The sequence below is a fragment of the Mustela lutreola genome, chromosome 9 (genome assembly GCF_030435805.1).
Source record: "Mustela lutreola isolate mMusLut2 chromosome 9, mMusLut2.pri, whole genome shotgun sequence".
NCBI lineage: Eukaryota > Metazoa > Chordata > Mammalia > Carnivora > Mustelidae > Mustela > Mustela lutreola.
Window position 1 is genome coordinate 50823404 of NC_081298.1, and position 21295 is coordinate 50844698.

Consider the following 21295-nt stretch of genomic DNA (forward strand, 5'->3'; position numbering starts at 1 on the left):
AGCTATTATGCTTTTCAAAACTCCGAACTATAATTCATGTATCGTGGTCGTTCTTTATCATATCACACAGGAGAGAGGTGGCAGAAACGCACTTTCAGGTTAATTTTTTTACAAGAAAGATTGACTTATAAACCTACTTTGTTATTCCCTTTCATTCAATTTCCCTGTACCTCCTTTTCTATGAATTGTAACGGTAACCCATCATTATTTTTATTGTTGGCACGTGCTTTGTGAACCATAAAGTGTACACTATAAATGGGAGTGCTTTTCTTTTTTTTGCAGTTTACGAAAAATTAATATTTTTTAATTTATTTTTTATTTATTTTCAGCATAACAGTATTCATTCTTTTTGCACCACACCCAGTGCTCCATGCAAGCAGTGCCTTCTATAATACCCACCACCTGGTACCCCAACCTCCCAACCCCCCGCCCCTTCAAAACCCTCAGATTGTTTTTCAGAGTCCATAGTCTCTCATGCTTCAGCTGGCCCTTCCAATTTCCCCTACCTCCCTTCTCGTCTCTAACTCCCCATGTCCATGAAAAACTAATTTATAAACATTCATCCACCAGAGTACCCAAAGGGCTCCCATATAAACTATCTGTCGTTACATTATGTCCCGATGTGGAGCTCGATCCCAGGATCCTGAGATCATGACCTGAACTGAAGGCAGAGGCTTTAACCCACTGAGCCACCAGCCCCAATGTATTCTCTTCAGTACCAGAATTTGTAACCAATTGACAGATGAAAAAGGAGGCAGTCAAGTGAAAAACAATGGGTCTTAGACCTGCAAGAAATTCGAATTAGATGAATTCAGCTACTCAGGCACTGTTTCACATTTTCAGATCTCTGCAGAAAAGGGGTTAACCTTTTTACAGCATGTAAAAGAGAAGACTATAACACATAATATGTGTAAGCATGTAAATATCAAAATATATCCCATTAGTTGCTAAGACACACAGGGCCTATATTTTCTCTCAAATTCATGAATATGTAGGAGCAATAAGTGAGAAGTGAATGTATACTCTTCACTTCGAAGTCTTTTAGAAATCTAAAATATGACTTTCTATGGTTTGTGTCTCCATATTCCTTTATTGCCAGTTTGAACAAATGCACATGCTTTGATTCAAAGGTAATAAATTCCTCTTATTTGGAAAAATGATGTTTATTTTTGTTCTCTCACCCTTCGCAGGTGGTTTCATTTTAGCACACTTCAGAGTTATAATTTCATGCTTATTAAAAACATTCATTATGATCTACATAGATGAATGAAACTTTTGTTTTATTAAATTATTTGACAAAAAATCTGTTATTTTTTAAAAATGTATTTCCTTTGAAGGGTTATTTTAGAGCGTTCAGAGAGGATCTAGGAGTGTGGTATTATGCAGTTTTAAGTAGGTATGAAATGCTTATTTATATGATTGTTTGTTTAAGGCTTATGTATATTGTCCATTATATGCTATAAAATATTTTGAAAGTAAATTTAAGGTATGTTTTACGTAGTTTATTTTTTGGAAAAAGTTATTGAAATGACTTATGAAATTCAGGATACTCTCAACATTAATTTATTCTGAAATTTACCAATTGTCTATTGAACCTATTATATGGCAGATATTACTTCAGACTACACTGGTAAATGAAATACTTGGCTTTGTAGAACTTTTATTTTCATGTGTGAGACAATTAAAAGCTATAAACCTTAATAAAAATTGCATAGTGCATTCAAAAATGATGAGTACAATGGGGAAATAGAAAAATTCGATCAGGGTGAGAAAAATCAAGGTTGCTAGGCAGGGGATGGGGAGTTAAAATTTTTAATAGGAAGATCAGGGTAGTTACAATGAAGCTGACAATTGAACAAAGGTATGGAAAGGTGATGAATTTGCCCAGAACTATCAGCAATAAGGTCACTCCAGACAAAGGAATTGGCTATCTTGTAGGTCATAAGGTTGGATCATGCCTGGCATATCTGAGGAATAGCAAGGAGCCCACTGTGAGTGACTGAAGAGTAGCAGGGAAAGAGGTCACAAAGGTTAAATGAGTGGCTAGATCATGTAAAAGCTTAGAAGTCATTGTAAAACTCTGGCTTTTATATTTGGAAACTTACTGTGTGATAGAATTTCTGCTAATAACGGAGAGTTCAAATGTCCATAAAATTTCAAGGATTCTTATTCTAGTAAGACAGAATAAAGAAAAAGAGTTCATATTTTCACATGGAGTAACAAATGCTCGGAGATCCAAGTGTAGGAAGCTATGGGAGCACAGAAGAAGGCACTAAAATCACACCAATATATTTCATGACTGTGACTATATATAAATTTGTATTTTCTAGATTTTTTATAGTCATGGAATCACACAGTATATACTATTCATTGCCTGGCTTTTCTTTTCTCAGCATCATTACTTTGAGAATCTCCAATTGTAAATAGTTCATTTTGATGTTGAATAGTAATCTCTTTAATGAATAGATCATAATTTGTCTTTGCTCTATGGATGGACATTGATGAACATTTCCACTGTTTTCAATTCTTAAAAATAAAGGTGCTATGAAATTCATATACAAGTCCTTGTAAGAACATAGGGTTTGATTCTCTTGTTTAAATGCCTAGAAGTAAAATGGCTATTTGTGTAACTGCAACATATTTTGCATTTAAAATAATTTTCAAAGTATTTTCCAAATTGGTTGTATCATGATATATGCCAACAACAGTTTAGATTTTTTGTTGCTTCTCAATCTAGCTCAGACCAAGTACAATTAGCCTTTATAATTTTAGCCATTCTAATAGATATGTAAGCATCTCTCATGATGATTTTAATTTGTATTTCTTTCATGTCTAAATGTTGAGAAATTTGTCATGTGCTTATAAGCCATCCTTATCCTTTTGGTGACATGTCTCTTCCATTATTTCCTTCACATGTAAAATTGGATACTCTGTTTGGTTATTAGTAAGGTTTTTTATTTTTATTCATTTTTTAATAATCAGAGTAGATGTAAATTATCAGATATATAATTTGCAAATACCTTCTCCATCTTTACGGTTTCTCAATGGAGCTTTGATAGCTGTGTCTTTCAAGAAATATGCTACTTCTTTCGTGGTACACGGAGGTATGAGTAGAACATTATCAATGTTGACCTTTGCCAAGAAAATCATGGCTTAAGATATATGTAGTCTGCAGTTGTTGGGAGTGTTCACCATCCTTGCCTCTAACTCATCTCTCACTGCCCACACATTCAGATATAGGGAATATTGATTGACAAAATATTAATTGCCAAATAATACTAGTTGGAGAATAAGAAAAATGCAGGCGCCTGGTTATATAATATTACTTAAATAAAATATGTTTTTATAAGTGCTATTGGAAGTAAAATCCTCAATACTTTAATCACACAGAATGATGCAATTCTAGATTTTTTTTTCTTGTATTTACTAAGAAAATGATCATGCCTCAAGTATATTAAAATGGCATAGGGAAAATTAAAAATTGTTTAAGTTGATTTGCGTGTGTTGTGCGTATGTGAGAGAGAAAGTGAGAGAGAAAGAGAAAGAGAGAAAAAGAGAAAGGGAAAGACAGAGAGGTGGCTGCAGTGAATTGATGAGTTGCAGGATAGATTTTAAAGTTTTGTCTTTTGCTTTCTACATTTCCTTTTCCTTAGGTTCAAGAGAACAATCAGTAATATCTCAGATGCCTGCTGGTAACATCAGCAGAAAGAGTTAGAGGTTCCCAGAAAATTAAAGATGAGATATAGTTTTCCTGACATAAGAAAAGTCATTTTTTGTCCCCAGCTATTTTCAGTGATCTATACCCCACCTGTGTACTTGCCCAAGCACACTTCTTCCAAAACTCCCTGGGAGGTTCTTACAAAGAAATGCAAAAACCTCAGTAGTTAAGGATTTTGAGGGAACAAGGCAATGGGAAAACTAACAGTCACCACCAGACCAGGAAATAGCCTAAGCTATTGAGACAATAAATCAGTGGTAAAACTCCTAGTGCTATTTCAAAATTAATCAAGGCCTTGCATTCCTTGTCCCAGAAAATGAGCCCAAGACCCCATCTAGTTTATATCTGCTCTTGAAGCCTGCAGAGTCCCTTTCCCTTGTCCAACAGTTACCTGTGCTTTATTCTAACGTTGAAGTTTCTGCCCTCGGTGAAATACAAGCTTCATTCAGGTGAACATGCAATACATATTGCACAAATACATATGTGGATGTGCATGCATCCACAAACTTATGACCAACCATACACGGGATAATAAAACTCTCCCTTCTGAGTATTCATCTTAAATACTAAATAAAAATCTCTCTCCTGTTCAAACAGTCAAGGCTTTGGAACTTATTCCCTGTGATCTCCTTGTATGTTGTAAACAAAGATTCCTTTGTTTGACAACTCCACCTGTTTCTGTGATTCACCAAAGACTGACCTCAGTTAGTTCCGTAACTGTAATGGCTTTCACTACTCTGATTCTACCTCTGCAAGTCTCCAAATTTAACTATTTTTTTCTCCCAATTCCGCATGTTCTTGGCTTTAAACTGCAACTCTGAAGAGATGCTTTGCTTGTTTTAAAAAAAAATCAAGAAAAGGGAGTAGTAGTCAACATTGTTACTTTGAACTTCCTGCCCTAAGGGGCTCTCCTGTTGTTTCTCTTTGACTTCCTGGACTGAAATGACAGAAATTTGGCAATACATCACTCCCCAATCCAGATTACTGAAGGAACAGTTTATACTCTTAGAAAAATATTAATTTAAAAGATCACATAATTAAATACTTAAGCATGTAGTGTAATATAGTGGTTTACAAGAAATATATTTTGGTCATCTGAATATTTGTTTTTCAACCATGGCTACTGACTCACAGCTCCTAAAACTCTTGGAATTTCCTGTGATAAGGGTGAGAGAGGTGTGTTTTGTTATGTTCATGAAGTGACCTTCAGACCTCACTCAAGGCAAGGGCTGTCTGCCTGAAGGATCAACCACTTGGTGAAAGCCTTCATAACTTTTTGCCCAACATGCCTCCTCTTCCTCCCAATTCAGGATTATCTGGGGAGGGAAGAGGAGCTGGAGATTAGATCAGCAAATGACAATGATTTAGTCAGTCATGACTATGTCATGAAGCCTCCACAGAAAACCTGAAAGGACTGGGTTCAGAAAGCTTTTAGTTTGTTAAATGTATGAAAAGGCAGGAAGAGTGGCAGTCTTACAGAAGGTAATAGAGGCTCTGTGCCCATTCTCCATACCTTGCCCTGTGCACTTCTTTATCTATCTATTGATTTAAATCTTCTATTATATCTTTTAATAAGCTAGCAAACATAAAGTAAGTATTTTTCTGAGTTTTGTGAGTCCCTGTAGCAAATTAAAAGAACATAAGAAGTAGGCCACTGGGACGTCCAACCTGTAGTTGCTCAGTCACAAGCACAGGTAATAACCTGGGTCCTACAGTGAGACTGGCATCTGAGATGGGGTTGGAGATAGTCTTGGAGGAATGATCCCTTAACTGATGAAATCTTACGCTATGTTCAGGTAGATAGTGTCAGAATTTAGTTGAATTCTTGGAGATCCTGCTGTTGTCTGAAAATTATTTGGCATTGTTGGTATGATGTCCTAAAATCCAAAAAGATATAACTACCTCAAAATAAGAATAAGGTTGACAGCTTATATATAATTAGTGAGTATATCAGGGATTTAAAATATACCCAATAAATAGTGTAAGGAAATAAGGAATGATTTTGAAATAAAAACAAGAATAAGAACCTAGTGGTACTAATAGATTAAATATATGTAATCTAGTTGAATTAAGAATACAATGGATAGAATACGTAATGGATTCAATAGAGATAAGAAGTCACTTAAGGATATAGTCATCTGGATACCAGCAAAGCATTAAAATTATCAATATAAAAGAGGTGTAAGATGTAGGTGATGTGTGTGGAACAAAAGCTAGAGAAAAAATTAGATTTCCTTACTACTCATAGCCTGTTGACAAGTCCTTGAAGTTCCTCTGGGGACTCAGCTGCTTCCATGTGGACACATCCACTCAGGGCAAAAAGCATTCTTAGTCCACCCCCCCAGGATACTGAAAATCTACTTTCACATGTAAAAATTACTTTGGAAACTTCTTTATCCCTATTCCCCACCCCTGCCCTCAAGATATACATTGGCAATCATCTCCCAAGCATATACCCACTGATACACACCAGAAGAGTCTCTTCCCTGAGTTTTTAGGAAATAGTAATAAATGACCTTTCCCTAACAATAGCTAGCCCCCTCAAGGTCCTGGAAACCTTGTTTATAAAATACCTTGGAGGCTTGTGCTATCCTTAACCTCCTCCCAAATTGAAAGTATATAATCAGCCACTCTTCATGACCCTCTCTCTCTACTCCAAATAAATAAATACATATTTTTAAAATAAAATTAAATAAATGACTTTTTTTAAATGAAAGAAGAAAAAGGAAAGAAATATTTGAATATTAATGTACATCTATTTCTCAAGCATAAAATAGTCAAGACACTGGATTAAAACTTACATACAAGAAAAGAAAGAAAATATTCATAACTATAGTTGACTCTATGAATCCCAAACTAGGGCATACATACCAAAGACAAAAAAAAAAATCATAAGTGTTGGAGAGAAAAAAAATAATTCATTGATAAAGAAACAAGAATTAGACTGACAGAAATTTTTTAAATAACATCTCCAACATAAGTGTTGGAGAGAAAAAAAATAATCCATTAATAAAGAAACAAGAATCAGACTGACAGAAATTTTTTAAATAACATAAATAAAATTTTTTAAATTTTTAGTTAAAATTTAACTAAAAAATTTAAAAAAATTTTTAAATATATTTTTAAATATAAAAAAGAATGAAGTAATAGCTTTATTATCTTGAAAAAAATAATCACAAATGTAAACATTTAGATCCTTATAAAATGTCATTGGAATAGGAAGGCATAATAAAAAAAATATTTTCAGGAATACAGACCACAGATAATTTGCCTTAATTTTGTAGGCAGCACTTAAATACTAATATTACATTAACAGTTAAAATGTACTCTATGACCTATGGGGTGGGGGAAAAGAGGATGACGAAGTCATCTTGAAATAATTCAGTTTTATGAAAAAAGTAAAAAGTTCGAAAAAAAGACTTGAAGAAAAGAGAGATAAAACATATGCATAATAAAAATAAATAAATAAATAAACAACTGGAGTGCCTGGGTGACTTAGTTGGTTCAAGTGTCTGCCTTCAGCTCAGGTGATGATACCAGGGTCCTGGTATTGAGCCCTGCATCAGGCTCCCTGCTCAGTGGACAGTCTGCTTCTCCCTCCCATTGAGAAAAAAAATTTTGACTTATTTATTTGAAAGAGATAATCTTTAAATTTTACTTATTTATTTGAGAGAGAGTGAGAAAAGAAAAACATGCACACAGCAGGGGGAATAAGAGAGGGAGAGGGAGAAGCACCCCACTGAGCAGGGAACCCCCTGTGGGACTCTATACCAGGACCCGGGTATTATGACCTGAGCTATAGGTAGACACTTAACTGACTGAGCCACTTAGGTACCCCAATGAATAAAATCTTTAAAAATAATAATAATAATAATAAATAATATTTCAGATAGTATGATTTTTTTTAATGTAAGACTTGGTATAAAAACAGGATGACATACTTGTCTAATTATAGCAAAAGACTTTGATAAGTTTAGATACAGTAGTACATAAAAAATTTAACTTCTTTCATTAACTGATAATTTAATTAGATTAAATTAAGAGACATCAAAATTTAGAGAATCTAATAGTCCTGATCTATTAATAAATGTAGCCATCCTGACCCCAAAACAATAGTCTGCAGTAAGTATATAAGCATAAGTTGAACATTTACACAAACAGGCCATTATTTAGCCCAGAAGTATATGCCAATAAATTCCTAGAGTTAAATATCAGGCTATAGTTTCCAAGAATAAGGCAATAAAATTAGAAGACAATGACCAAAATATTAAATTCATATAATTGGAAGTTAACTTCATACCTAAAAAGAAATAATACAGCTAATTCAGAAATTTTTAGAATTACAGTACTTTGGTAATATCAACTCTCAATATGAGTAACGGACAGGTGGGGCTAGGGAAGAAGAGATCCATAGGGAACTTTGTGAACAGGCTCTCAGAAATCCCCAAAATGTGGTGTGGGAAAACCAGAGTAAAGAGATAAATTGGACCACCTTACCCCAGGGAAGAGGACCCTGATCTAGACATGTGGGATGGAGGACCACCCTGCCCTAGGTGTATGGGGTGTGTCATGTGGGGTGGATGTCTCTATGATAAACACCTATAACCAAAAAAGAATAATCAGACCCTAAAAAGGAGGTAAGCCATTGCAGCAGTTATTGATAGAGATGTTAAAAGGATTAAAGTTGCCTGGTTACATTTTTATAAAAAAATAAACCCTGAAGGCACTCATTGTTAATTGTGTGGGGACCCCTCTTAGTTGTGAGAGATTTTTCTATATATTCACTTGATAAACTTCTGTCACTTACTCACTCTCCATTGCCCACGAGATTCCTTCTTTGACTCCAAGAGACAAGAACCTAGCTCTCCCACATCATTCCCTAGAGTTAAGTATCAGGCTATATTTTCCAATGATAAGGCAATAAAACTAGAATAGAATGACCAAAATATTAAGTCCATGTAACTGGAAGTTAACTTTATACCTAAAAAGAAATAATACAGCTAATTCAGAAATATTTAGAATTACTCTACTATGGTAATATCATTTGTGAAAATAAGTGACAATAATTAAAGGTATGAAGGAAATCTAAAGGTTTAATTGTATTAATTCAAAAGAAAAACAAAACAATACAACAAAAACACCAAAGCATAAAACAACAAAACAAAACAAAAAGAATATAAAGGCAAAACCTAAGAACGACAGCAGTAATAACAAAATATTATAGAAACAAACAAATTTTTGGAATAGATTAATAAGAAAGATTTGACCAATGAGTACTGGTCAGGAATACTCAGAGATGAGGAAGATAAAATAAAATACTAAATGAAATGTATAAAAACTAAATTATAGACCTAAGAGACTGATTAAAAGTGCTTCCAGAAAAAGAGTCTAATTTGAAGACAATAAAATTAATAGCACCATAGAGAAAAGTGTATTTGTGACATAGGGGATCAATTAGAGAAGATAAAGTATTTCCTTAAATATCAAAGATAACAATTAGACTCAGTGGCTCCGTCAGCTAAGCCTCTGCCTTCACCTCAGATCATGATCCCAAGGCCCTGAGACTGAGCTTGACTCCCTGCTTGGTGGGGAACCTGCTTCTTCTTTTCCCTCTCCCTCTGCAGCTTCCCCTGCTTGCGCTTGTTCTCTCTCTCTCTCTCTCTCTCTCTCTCAGTAAATAAAATTTTAAAAGTTAAAAAAAATTAAGAAATAAGCATCAAAGATTAATCCATAAGGTAAAAATATTTATTAAAGTGATTAATTAATTTATATTAAAATTAAATATTTCCTTGCAATTAAGTGCAGTGTGGAGAAAAAGTTAATAGACAACTGACATAGGAATGAACAATACTTTAAATATTTAAAACTGACAAGATTTAGACTCCATGATGATCTCTATGTATGTGCATATAAAACACCTTAAAATACTTTGTAGGAATGTGCTACAGGAAATTAAAGAGACAGGGAGATAAAGGGGGAAAAAAATAGCTCAACTTGAAATGACTCGTTGGTTGCCACTGTGTTTTATTTACATTTTCCACCACTTTTTTGGTCAATGAAATTATTTTACATGTATCTATTATTATCTTGTAGGACATGTTATACTAATATCATTATTAATGAAGTTGATAATAAGAATATGATGGCTCATTTCATCATAATTGTTAAAAATGATCCCTAAGCTGGTAAATGCAGGAAGCCAGAAACAGAAATAATAATTAGCACCAGTTCAAAAGCTTGTCCACCTGGAACCTGTAAGAAAATCCAACTAGATCCTGAAAATAATGAGTGATTTGAGGAAACTGGACAGGGATATAGATTTCCAGATGCTTTTTACTTATAATGGCAATAGCAACTTAGACAAGGTAATGGAAAAAAATCTATTAATTGGCAGTAGGAAAATTATTAAAAAAATAGAAACCATAAGCCAATGAACTTGGGAAAATTATGAAGAATCTACATAAACATAAAAAGAAACAATATATATTTGCCAAGGCACATTCACATTTTAAAAAATAAGTTGTAAGGGGAACAAGATGCCATAATACATATATCAATGTTTTTCATAGAAGTTTAGTATAAAAAATAAACATTTTAAATAATTTATTTGGAAATTGATATCACATATCTGAAAAACCTGAAAGAAGAAATGGATAACCATGACTAAACAAATGTAGCAGAAAAATGATTTACAATAATAGATAAAAGCTATTCAAAAATGCAGTGAATATTGGCCAAAGCTTAGAAAAATCGATAAAATATAAAATGTAAAATGAATTCATGAATGAAAAATAGGATCCCATTAAATCTAATTTGGAAAGAACTAATACTTTTTTTTTGCCTGAATCTGCTCTGCCTTTCATTAGGTGGGACACTGACCAAGCCCACTCAGCTCCTCTCTCATGCCCAGTAATAGAAAAGTCAGGGACGGGACGCCTGGGTGGCTCAGTTGGTTAAGCAGCTGCCTTCAGCTCAGGTCATGATCCCAGGGTTCTGGGATCGAGTCCCGCATCGGGCTCCTTGATCGGCATGGAGCCTGCTTCTCCCTCTGCCTCTGCCTGCCTCTCTGTCTGCCTGTGCTCACTCGCTCTCTCTCCCTCTGTCTGTCTGACAAATAAATAAATAAAATCTTTAAAAAAAAAAAAGTAAGGGACATTAATTACTTCTGGGATGAATTTTAACCACTGTGGATAGAATGCAGAAGCCAGTGGGCTAAACAGATTCTTTCTTGTTTCAGGAAAATAATTCTGAGATGTATTCTGTGCATTAGGATTGATGCTCAGTTATCCACAGTCATAATCCACTCAGTCTGAACTCATATATGTTTCTCCTGGACCACTTAGCTCTTCTCATTCTCTCCTCTTCCACGTGATCAAATCCCAAAATAATTATTTAGGTTGTGTATGCAAGTCCTGATTTTGAAGGGAAACTCAGTTACAGAAAGAGATGAAAATAAAGATACAGGGAAAAAAATGGTGCACTTGGGTGACTCAATTAGATAAGCATCTGACTCTTGATTTCAGCTCAGGTTGTTATCTCAGGGCAATGAGATGAAGCCCCGATAGGCTCTGTGCTGGGCAAGGAGGTTGCTTAAGATTCTCTCTTCTTATCCCTTTCCTTCCACCCCTCACCTGCCATGCTGTCTTTCTCTTAAATAATAAGCACTACTGAACTATCTTAGATTCTGTACCTTCTCTCCAGCCATGAACCTATCACTGTCTTTAACTCTTGAAAATTTCATTAGACAAATTAATGTGGTGAAGGAAGCAATATGAGAAAGCCTATTAATCTGATGAGCATGGAACTGAACAAACCCTATAGATACTTTCCCTTTGATTTCTAGCCTATCAATACCTATAGTGAGTCACATACACTCAAGATTATTGTTTTATTGTATACTTCATATATTCATTAATTTTTGACTCGTTATCATTTTGTTGAAGTGTTAAACTATGGTAATAAACAAACTTTTAATTAACTTTTCCTCCTATGATACAAATATAACTTGCACTTGAGCTTTAGCTAATTTTATGTTCTAAAATTGCCAAAACAAAATGATCAAGGTTTCTAGATTATTTACTGTATTTTCTACTATATAATATTGTTCTATCTCTTCTGTATAAAGAAAATGAATGCTTGGGGCTCTTGGGTGGCTCAGTGCGTTAAAGCCTCTGCCTTCTGCTCAGGTCATGATCCCAGAGTCCTGGGATAGAGCCCCACATCAGGCTCTCTGCTCAGCAGGGACCCTGCTTCCCTTCCTTTCTCTCTGCCTGCCTCTCTGTCTACCTGTGATCTCTGTCTGTCAAATAAATAAATAAAATCTTAAAAAAAAGCAAATGAATGCTTGATAACTAAATGAATGCTTTACTGAACAAATTAAATATGGCAATAGCATTTTATTTTATCATGCTTTACATTTTAAACTATAATATTATATCACTAGTCTACAAATAATCTACTCACATAGTGATTTGGAAGCTTTTAGCAAAAGAATTCTTCCTCCTGATTGTAGTATAAAAGCCACAGAAATATACAGAAGACTCCTAGGATAGAAAGTTAAATCCAGTTATCCGTGATGCCTTGAGTAGGACCTGACCTATGTATGTCCTGGGATGCACTAGTAACTGTTACATGTGATAGGATTATATTTAATATATACGGTTTCATTTACTTCACAAAGGAGATATAAATTTGAGAATAAAATATTTGATGAATCTATAAAGTCTATATCTATTTGTAACCATGTGGTAGAATTAAGATGTTAATTTGAAAAAAAATTCATTGAACACATACACAGATTCAATTGTTTTTATATATATAAACAGCATTATTTATTTATGTAAATAAATGCATTGTCAGTAAAATCCATTTACTGATCAATCATAAGGGTAATTTTAAGTACTAAGAATAAGAAATATGTGAAAAGATAAGTGTTCAAGAGTGCAGTTTGTGGTAATTAATACAATATGATAGGCTCATAAAAAAGATATATTACTTGAACTTAAAAGCTTCTATAATTAAGCGATGACCACTTGAAATTTGTAATTAGTCTTGCTGCAGTTTTTCCTTGCACTTATTGCCCTTCCCCAGAAGTTCATTAAGAATTTCTGTGAATGTCCTTATGTTTAATCTCATTCATAGATTCCACTGCTGCACACAAAACAAAGCCAAAAAGAGAGGTAACTCTATGTGGCACTCCATCCACAAGCAATACATTCATAAATAATTAAAAAGCTCTCTACTTCATTTGTTACCCATTCAGCTGATAATTTAAATGAGTAACTGAGGCCATTTTATCAACATTTTTAATAGAATGCGACACAGAAACTTCACAGTGTTATTTAAGTAGAAATGCTCATGTGTTAAGGTTTTATTTTTTTAAAATCAACAAAATAATTTTCAAATATTAAAAGCAAATGTCTCCTTTTCCTCCAAGTTTCCTTGCTATGTCAAAGTTATAAATAAATACATTACAGTCGTATTTTGAGTAGTAGATAAAAACAAATGTTATGAAACTGTCTGTGGGTTGAGTGTCTGGGTTAACTTGTATAAATATCTAAACTCAATGTATTTAGACTTTATTAGATGGTTTTTTAAGACTATTTAAAAATACATGCTCAGATAATGACAACATTATTTTATTCATTTTAATAAATAAATTATTTTATTTAATTATGTTTAGATATTTATTTATTAAATTAATGATTTAATATTTAACAATCTAAATTTGAAATATTTTAAATTCTAAAAAATATTTATTTAATTAAATCCATATATTTTATATAAATATTTAATAAATTATTTAATCATTATTATAATTATGCAATACATTATGTATTGTGTAATAATTGCATTTTAATAAATAAATAAATGTATTATTTACATTATTTTATTTTACTTTCTTTTATTTAGTTGACAAAGAGAGGGAGAACGCAAGTAAGGGAGCTGCAGGCAGAGGGAGAGGGAGAAGTAGGCTCCCAGCTGAGCAGAAAGTTCAACCTGGGGTTCCATCCCACGACCCTGGGATCACCACCTGATTCGAAGGCAGATGCTTAACTGACTGAGCCATCCAGATGCCCAAGGCTTTGTATTCTTCGCTTCTAAATATTGATGCTGCTTCATCTCTGGAGTTAGTAAATTGATGCTGAGAATTCATATCGAAGAATTGATAGTAGCTGTTAAACAGAAACATGTAATTTAGGGGAAAAAAAAGAACAGAAGGAAGAGAAAGGCCAAAAGTCAAAAGCACATTAATATAAAATTTAATTAGATAAATAAAGCTGATATTCCTGAACGGGGCTAATAAAAGAGCTGCAAAGAGCTGATAGGATTAGGAAAATTGTCCACTCCTGGTCATTTCATAATTTTAAACTATTCCTTATTAATAAATATACTTAGTTCCAACAACACAACCTCATTAGGACATTTCCACCAAGTTTCCTCTAACAGTATTTAAAAATTAGACGTTCAAACAATGTAGTTCGTTACATGTTGCATCTGCATCTTAAAGTTTAAACACTTTCTGTGACACATTTTCTAACAATGAAAATTAATATATATATATATATGTATATATATATATATATACCTTATCCCTAAATGGAAATATATATATATATATATATATATATATATATATATATATATATATATACCTTATCCCTAAATGAAACCTTTCTTTGTTTATTAGCTTAAATAGGTAAATTAGCAACAAAAACAACAACAAACAGCTAATATTATAGAGGTAGGGACAATTTACCTTTTCATTCATTGCTATTTTCTAAAAATTCCTATTTTATTATTTTCTCAAGTCTGTCATAATAATTTTCTAAATCTCCTGCCTTATTCAATTTTTTTCTTTTAGTGGAAATCTCTATTTCATATTTATTTTCTCTTCCTCCACTCTTTGCTCTAATAATTCAATGTATTATTAGATTTTCTGTTTTTCTCTTTATCCAGATATATCTTTTCTTTCTTTCTTTCCTTTTTAAATAATTTGATTTGCTGGCATTTTACATTAGTACATGCTTTCTTATGGATGTTAGAAATGTCTGTGGAACTACTAGAAGAATAAACGTTTTTACCTTTAAGAAGTATACAGTCTAGAGTGCCTGGGTGGCTCAGTTGGTTAAGTGTCTTCCTTCAGCTTAGGCCATGATGCCAGGGTACTAGGATCCAGTCCTGCATCAGCTGCCTGCTCAGCAAGGAGTCTGGTTCTTCCTCTCCCTCTGCCCCTCCCTCTCTCTCTCTAATAAATAAATAAAATCTTTAAAAAAAAGACTTACTGAAATCTGAGACTGAATGACTAATTCAGTCTTAATATAAGACAGCTAAACAAAGCAATGATCACAACTGGAAAATTTATTCAGATCATGGTTTAACATTTTTGGTTGACACAGGACCTCTTTCAGTAACAACTTTCCCTAAATATCAATTTCTTTTTAAGGCAAAAAATTTTGACAAGAAATCCAGATCCTTCTCATCATTTTCATATCAATTTAATGTGACATCCTCAGAGTATATAATCAAATATGTAATTATTCTATCTGTTGCCTTGTATATTGCCTGTATCTTTTTCAGACTCAAAGTTCCATTGAGGTAGAGCTTTTTTGTTTTGTTTTTAAAGCAGAGATTTTTAAAGTCTTTGATATATACAAGAAGCTTCATAAGTGTTTACAAAACCTGTGTATTTCAGAAGCCTTAAACAGGCTTTCAAATTATGTAGGTGATATTAGTAGTCATACCAAACAATTTGTAGGCTTCAGTCATGTAAATAGCTACATTTCTCAGAGACAGAGAAACATACAAATGATCTGGGTCCAGTAGGATAATGCTAGCATGTGTTGTAAATTCTCTTATATGACCTTATTCTTGCAAGAATTGGTTATGTGGCAGAAAAAAGGTATCACTATCTTATACTTTATTATTTAAAGAGATTTATGGAAGTTGTTAATTTCTTACACTACCCCTTTGTTTCAGTGGACCCAATTTCCTTGGTAATGGTGAGAGGAAAGTAGGCAATTTAGGCAGCAGCAAAAATCTCCTACAAGGCACTATAAAATAAGACTTGATCTAGATCATGGGTCTGTCCAAAGGGGAATGTTAAGGGGTAGAATGGATGATGGATGCATTGTGGACTTATAACTATAAGATTAATACTGTTATGCCCCAATAATGGGTCTATGATTAAAGGAGAGAGACTGATGTAAAGCGAAGGTCAAGCAAAGCTTTATTTCATGCCAAGCATCAAGAATCTAACCGAACGTTCGGGGCCACACCTCTTATGAGAGAAGGCAACCCTTCGCTGTTTCACAGTCTAGCTTTTAAGGGCAAAGGCCATGCAGTCAGGCCTGGCCACGCACAGGTGACCAATGAGATTTTAACACACACAGGAAACTCCACAGTGAGGCTAGGTGACCAATTGAGGTTCAATTTACCCTAGTATAGACATTTGACCCAGCCTATTACACCTTGATTAGGATTGGTGCCAAAACGGTTCCCAAAGGGTGGAGGAGTGGGGCATACTCCTTAGTATCTAGGGAGACAATATGCAAACACCACCCCCCCTCCCGCTGATTGATGTCTCCACCTGGCCTGACCCAACCTTGTATATGGGCTTTGTTACCTGGAGCTAATTTCCAGGACTTGTTTTTAAGTGAATCCCCTGGGGGAAGGGGAGCAAGGACAGTTTAAGGGTTAACCTCAATGAAAGCCTCTTGCTAAAATATAAAAATATAAAATAGGTCCTTACATTACAACAACTCAGTAGGGAAAGTCCCAGTGTGGTGATAAAAGAAGTGATGTAACTTGCATTGCACATTTTATTTTTAAAACGTGTAAGTTGTATTTTTCCCTGCCATGACATCATACTTTATCTTCATCTCTGTCTACTAGTTTAAAACTAGTTAAACAAACTCAACAGTTTTTTTAATATTTTATTTATTTAAGAGCAAAAGCCAGAGAGAGAGAGAGAGAGAGAGACAGCATGAGCAATATGGGGCTTGATCCCAGGACTCTTGAGATCATGATCTAAGCCAAAGGCAGACACTTAACTGACTGAGCAAATGAGACTCCCACAAACTCAACAATTTTATAAAATTTTTATTTGTTGGGGTGCCTGGCTGGATCAGTCAGTAAAATATGTAACTCTTGATCTTGGGGTTGTACCTTTGAAATCCATCTTGGGTGTAGAGGTTTTTAAAAATAAAATATTTAAAAAAATTTTTTTTTCATTTTTTTATTTAAGCCATTGTATGGCTGTGTTGATCACTATATTGTACATCTGAAACTAATATTCACCTTATTTTAACTAACTGGAATTTAAATAAAAACTTTAAAAATAAAATAAAAATAATAATCATAAAAATAAAAAAGAGGAAAAATTATTTGGCAGGTAATTTTCTTAATTGCATTATTATTTATTATTATCATAGTCTGTGTGTGTCGGTGGGAAGTGGCTGGTATCCAGTGAGTTCCATATCTGTGTTACACTGAGGTCCATGTCTGTAGTCAGTTTTTTTTTCCTTTTAATTTATTTTCAGTGATCCAAAATTCATTGTTTATGCAACACACCCAGTGCTTCATGTAATTAATTCCCTCCTTAATACCCACCCAACCACCTGCCACCCTCCTCTTCAAAACCCTCAGTTTGTTTCTCAGAGTCCACAGTCTCTCATGGTTTGTCTCTCCCTCCGATTTCCCCCAGCACACTTCTCTCCATCTCCCAGTGTCCTCCACATTATTCCTTATGTATTGAGTCTTATAAAAACTTTTATTTCTTTCCCTATTCTGCTTTGCATATGCTTACCTTAGATGTTAAAATGTTATAAACCTCTCCTGCCTGGTCCATTTTCTCTCTCTTCTCTCATGATTTCTCATGCTCTCCCTGCCAACCCCACATGCCTTACAATATCTTGATATGACTAATTTCTTCCTGAGCTACTTTATTCTACTCCGCCATATGGTTGCCCTTCCCTCTTCTGTACCATAACTTCTATCCCCTGCATTTGTGCTTTAACAATACCTAATTCTTTTCACTACATCTGTATCTTTGAGGTCAATACTCAGTAGGGTCATAGGCTAGCTCTATTTTACTGGAAATCGCTGGGTCATAGGCTAGCTCTATTTTACTGGAAAGAAGGGCCATATGCACCCCAGTGTTCATAGCAGCAATGTCCACAATAGCCATTCTGTTGAAAGAGCCAAGATCCCCTTCAACAGACAAACGGATAAAGAAGATGTGATCTATGGATACAATGGAATATCACTCAGCCATCAGAAAGGATGAATACCCAACTTTTGCATCAACATGGATGGGACTGGAGGAGATGTCATGTTAAGTGAAATAAGTCAAGCAGAGAAAGTCAATCATCATATGGTTTCACTTATTTGTGGAACCTAAGGAATAGCATGGAGGACATTAGGAGAAGGAAAGGAAAAATTAAGTGAGGGGATTGGAGGGGGAAATGAAACATGAAAAACTATGGACTCCAAGAAACAAACTGAGGGTTTTAAAGATGAGAAGGATGTGGGGATGTGTGAGCCTGGTGATGGGTATTAAGAAGGGCACATATTGCATGGGGCACTGGGTGTTTTACACAAACAATGAATCATGGAACACTACTTCAAAAACTAATGATGTATTGTATGGTAACTAACATAACATAATTTAAAAAAAAAGGAGGGGGACAATACCTAACACTCAATCTTTGCTAGTTTCTTATTTACCTCCTATTAAGAGTAAGCTCATTAGTGGATTTTTGTTTGTTTGTTTGTCTCAACTAAAAGAAGAAAAATTATACACATTATTTTGAAAACTTTTTGAACAGTGTGCAAACGTTAGTCAAGTCCACAATGTCTCATCTCTTCTTCCTTCTAACATGGCTAAGTTTAAAAACCCTTTATCTGGGAAAAGATCATTCTCCTGCCACCTTGTGTAAGATTTTGGCTTTAGCTTAGATTATCCTTTCTTTCCTTATCTGAAAATAAATTGAATATATTAATAGCCTCAGTTTCTTCTTCCAAAATATGACTGCGTCTTTACCAAGTGCAAAAGCAACCCATTTTGACCATAGTAAACAGCTTGGACCTACTTTTTTTGGCTCACTGTTTTAGTGAGACAAGTGGAGTGAAGATGACACACCATTTCCAAATGTATTAATAATTGGTAGACCATACTTCTAAATTGAAATTTTGTTGCCATTAAACTATGACCAGACTCGCTATATTTACAGAGGTAAATTCTTTATATTTACTATATTTGAAATTACCATATAATACCAAAATAAAATTATGATTATGTGAAGAGTCTGTAATATTAAGAAGATGAATTTGAAATTATTGCACATCTAAATGAAATTTCACATTTTATAATCTTGTATAAGCTTCTATTGTCATTTCCTATTTAAAATCTATTAGAAGGCACTCTTATTTTCACTTAAGTGGGAATTCAAATGTGGAACAAATTCATCCCAAAGGAACTGATTCTATATTCCACTGAAGACCACGTGGCTTCCATGTAGCATTTTGCCTCTTGCATATTGTTCATCTCCTACAACAAATGGGGGTATGCTCTTTAGTAAACTAATCCAACTCAATTAGAGGCATTGTCTTCAAGGGATAACATCATAGAGACTAGAATCAGAATCATACTTTTGGGAAAATAGGGCCCAGGTTTTTTGTTTTGTTTTGTTTTGTTTTAAGATTTTATTTATTTGACAGACAGAGACCACAAGTAGGCAGAGAGGCAGAGAGAGGGGGGGAAGCAGGCTCCCTGCTGAACAGAGAGCCTGATGCAGAGCTCGATCCCAGGAACCTGAGATCATGGCCTGAGCCGAAGGCAGAGGCTTAACCCACTGAGCTACCCAGGCGCTCCTGGGCCCAGGTTTTGATGACTTCTTTCCTCAATCTTATAAAACCTATTTGAACTCTACTGGATGCCTGAACTGTTTAAAAATATTTGGTCCCTTGTAATTTTAACCTTCCAGTATTCAATGCACCTGATCCATGTAATATCCTATAGTATTTTTGTCAAATGAAGACTCTCAAAGTGTGTTTCTTGGGAGACACTTTTCAATTGGTTGCTTACATTTCTGCATTTATTATTTGTTCTAGACCATCCTTTGAATATGGTTTTATTGAATAGACTTGGAAGACAGAAATAGTATCTTTTTTTTTTAACTTAACCCGTTGTGTTTGCAAATATTATCTGCCTCTGTTTTGATTCTTCTTGTGGGAACTGAGGCTCAGAACTGATATATAACTCCCACCCCTACACACACACACAAACACACACACACACACACACAAATACTGTTAATATTCTGGCTACCTCTATTGCTGTGAATAATAAACTATATTATTTCTGAACCATGAGTCTGCGTCTTCTATCAACACCCAAGAAACCACGGCAGACTCATACACCAGCTTTCAAATAAGGGAAAATAATCTCAGATGCTTTATATTTTTTGATAGTGTTACCTACTTCTGAACATATGACTGAACACATATAAAGCTGGAGCCATGACCATTTAGAGCTTCTTCTGTGGAAGAACTATGCATTCACTAGTAAACAAAAGTAGTTTCATCTTTTTTTGTTCCCTCCTGGACACCATTTCCTCTCTCACACTGTTGCTCAAATTGGATGGAGTCTAAGGTCCTTTGAGGAAATTTTTGTTTAATGACTCAAAATAAAATAGGAAGAGTCTAAAGTGCTAAAAATCATTCTAGATAAAAGGTATAAGATCATGCCAGAAAGGATAGTAATTTTATCTAACAACTGCCTGTTCACCCCTTATTTGTTCATTAACTAATCTCCAAATTCCTGACTAAATCCCTTTTGTAAGCCAGAATGTGAGCTAAAAACTGGGATTTTAAAAAACTTTTCATTTGAAATCCAGTTAGTTAACATATATGGTTGTATTAGTTTCATGTGTACAATATAACAGCACTCGGTTCTCATCATGACAAGTGCTCTAATTAACCCCCATCACTTATTTAATCCATCACTCCTTTCAGATCCCCTCAAGTAACCATCAGTTTGCTCTCCGTAATGAAATGTCTGCTTCTTGCTTTGTTTCTCTTTCTATGTCTTATTATTTTCCCCTTTGCTTGTTTGTTTTGTTTCTTTTATTCCATATATGAGTAAAGGTATTTGTCTTTCTCTGACTGACTTATTTCACTTTTAGCATTATACTGTCTAGTTCCATCCATGTTATTGCAAATGGCAAGATTTCAGTCTTTTTATGGCAGAATAATATTCCATTGTATATACATACCACTTATTCTTTATTTATTCATCAATTGATGGATACTTGGGCTCTTTCCATATATTAGCTTTACAAATAATGCTGCTTTAAAAATAGGGGTGCTAGCATCCCTTTGAATAAGTTTTCTTATATTCATTGGGTAAATACACACCAACAGGATTGTTGGATCACAAAGGTCTTCTATTTTTAAATTTTATGGAAATTCCATACTGTTTTCAAATATGGCTGTATCAGTTTGCATCACCACCAACAGTTCACAATTGTTACTTTTTCTTTTTTTTTAAGATTTTATTCATTTGACAGAGAGAGA

The 21295-nt window shown here is 34.2% G+C and overlaps 1 long non-coding RNA gene across 1 annotated transcript in view; it reads left to right on the forward strand.

The window, feature by feature from the left end:
- Window positions 1–21295, forward strand: part of LOC131808260 (uncharacterized) — a 43020-nt gene that overhangs the window by 15015 nt on the left and 6710 nt on the right. The gene's annotated exons all lie outside the window — the stretch shown is intronic.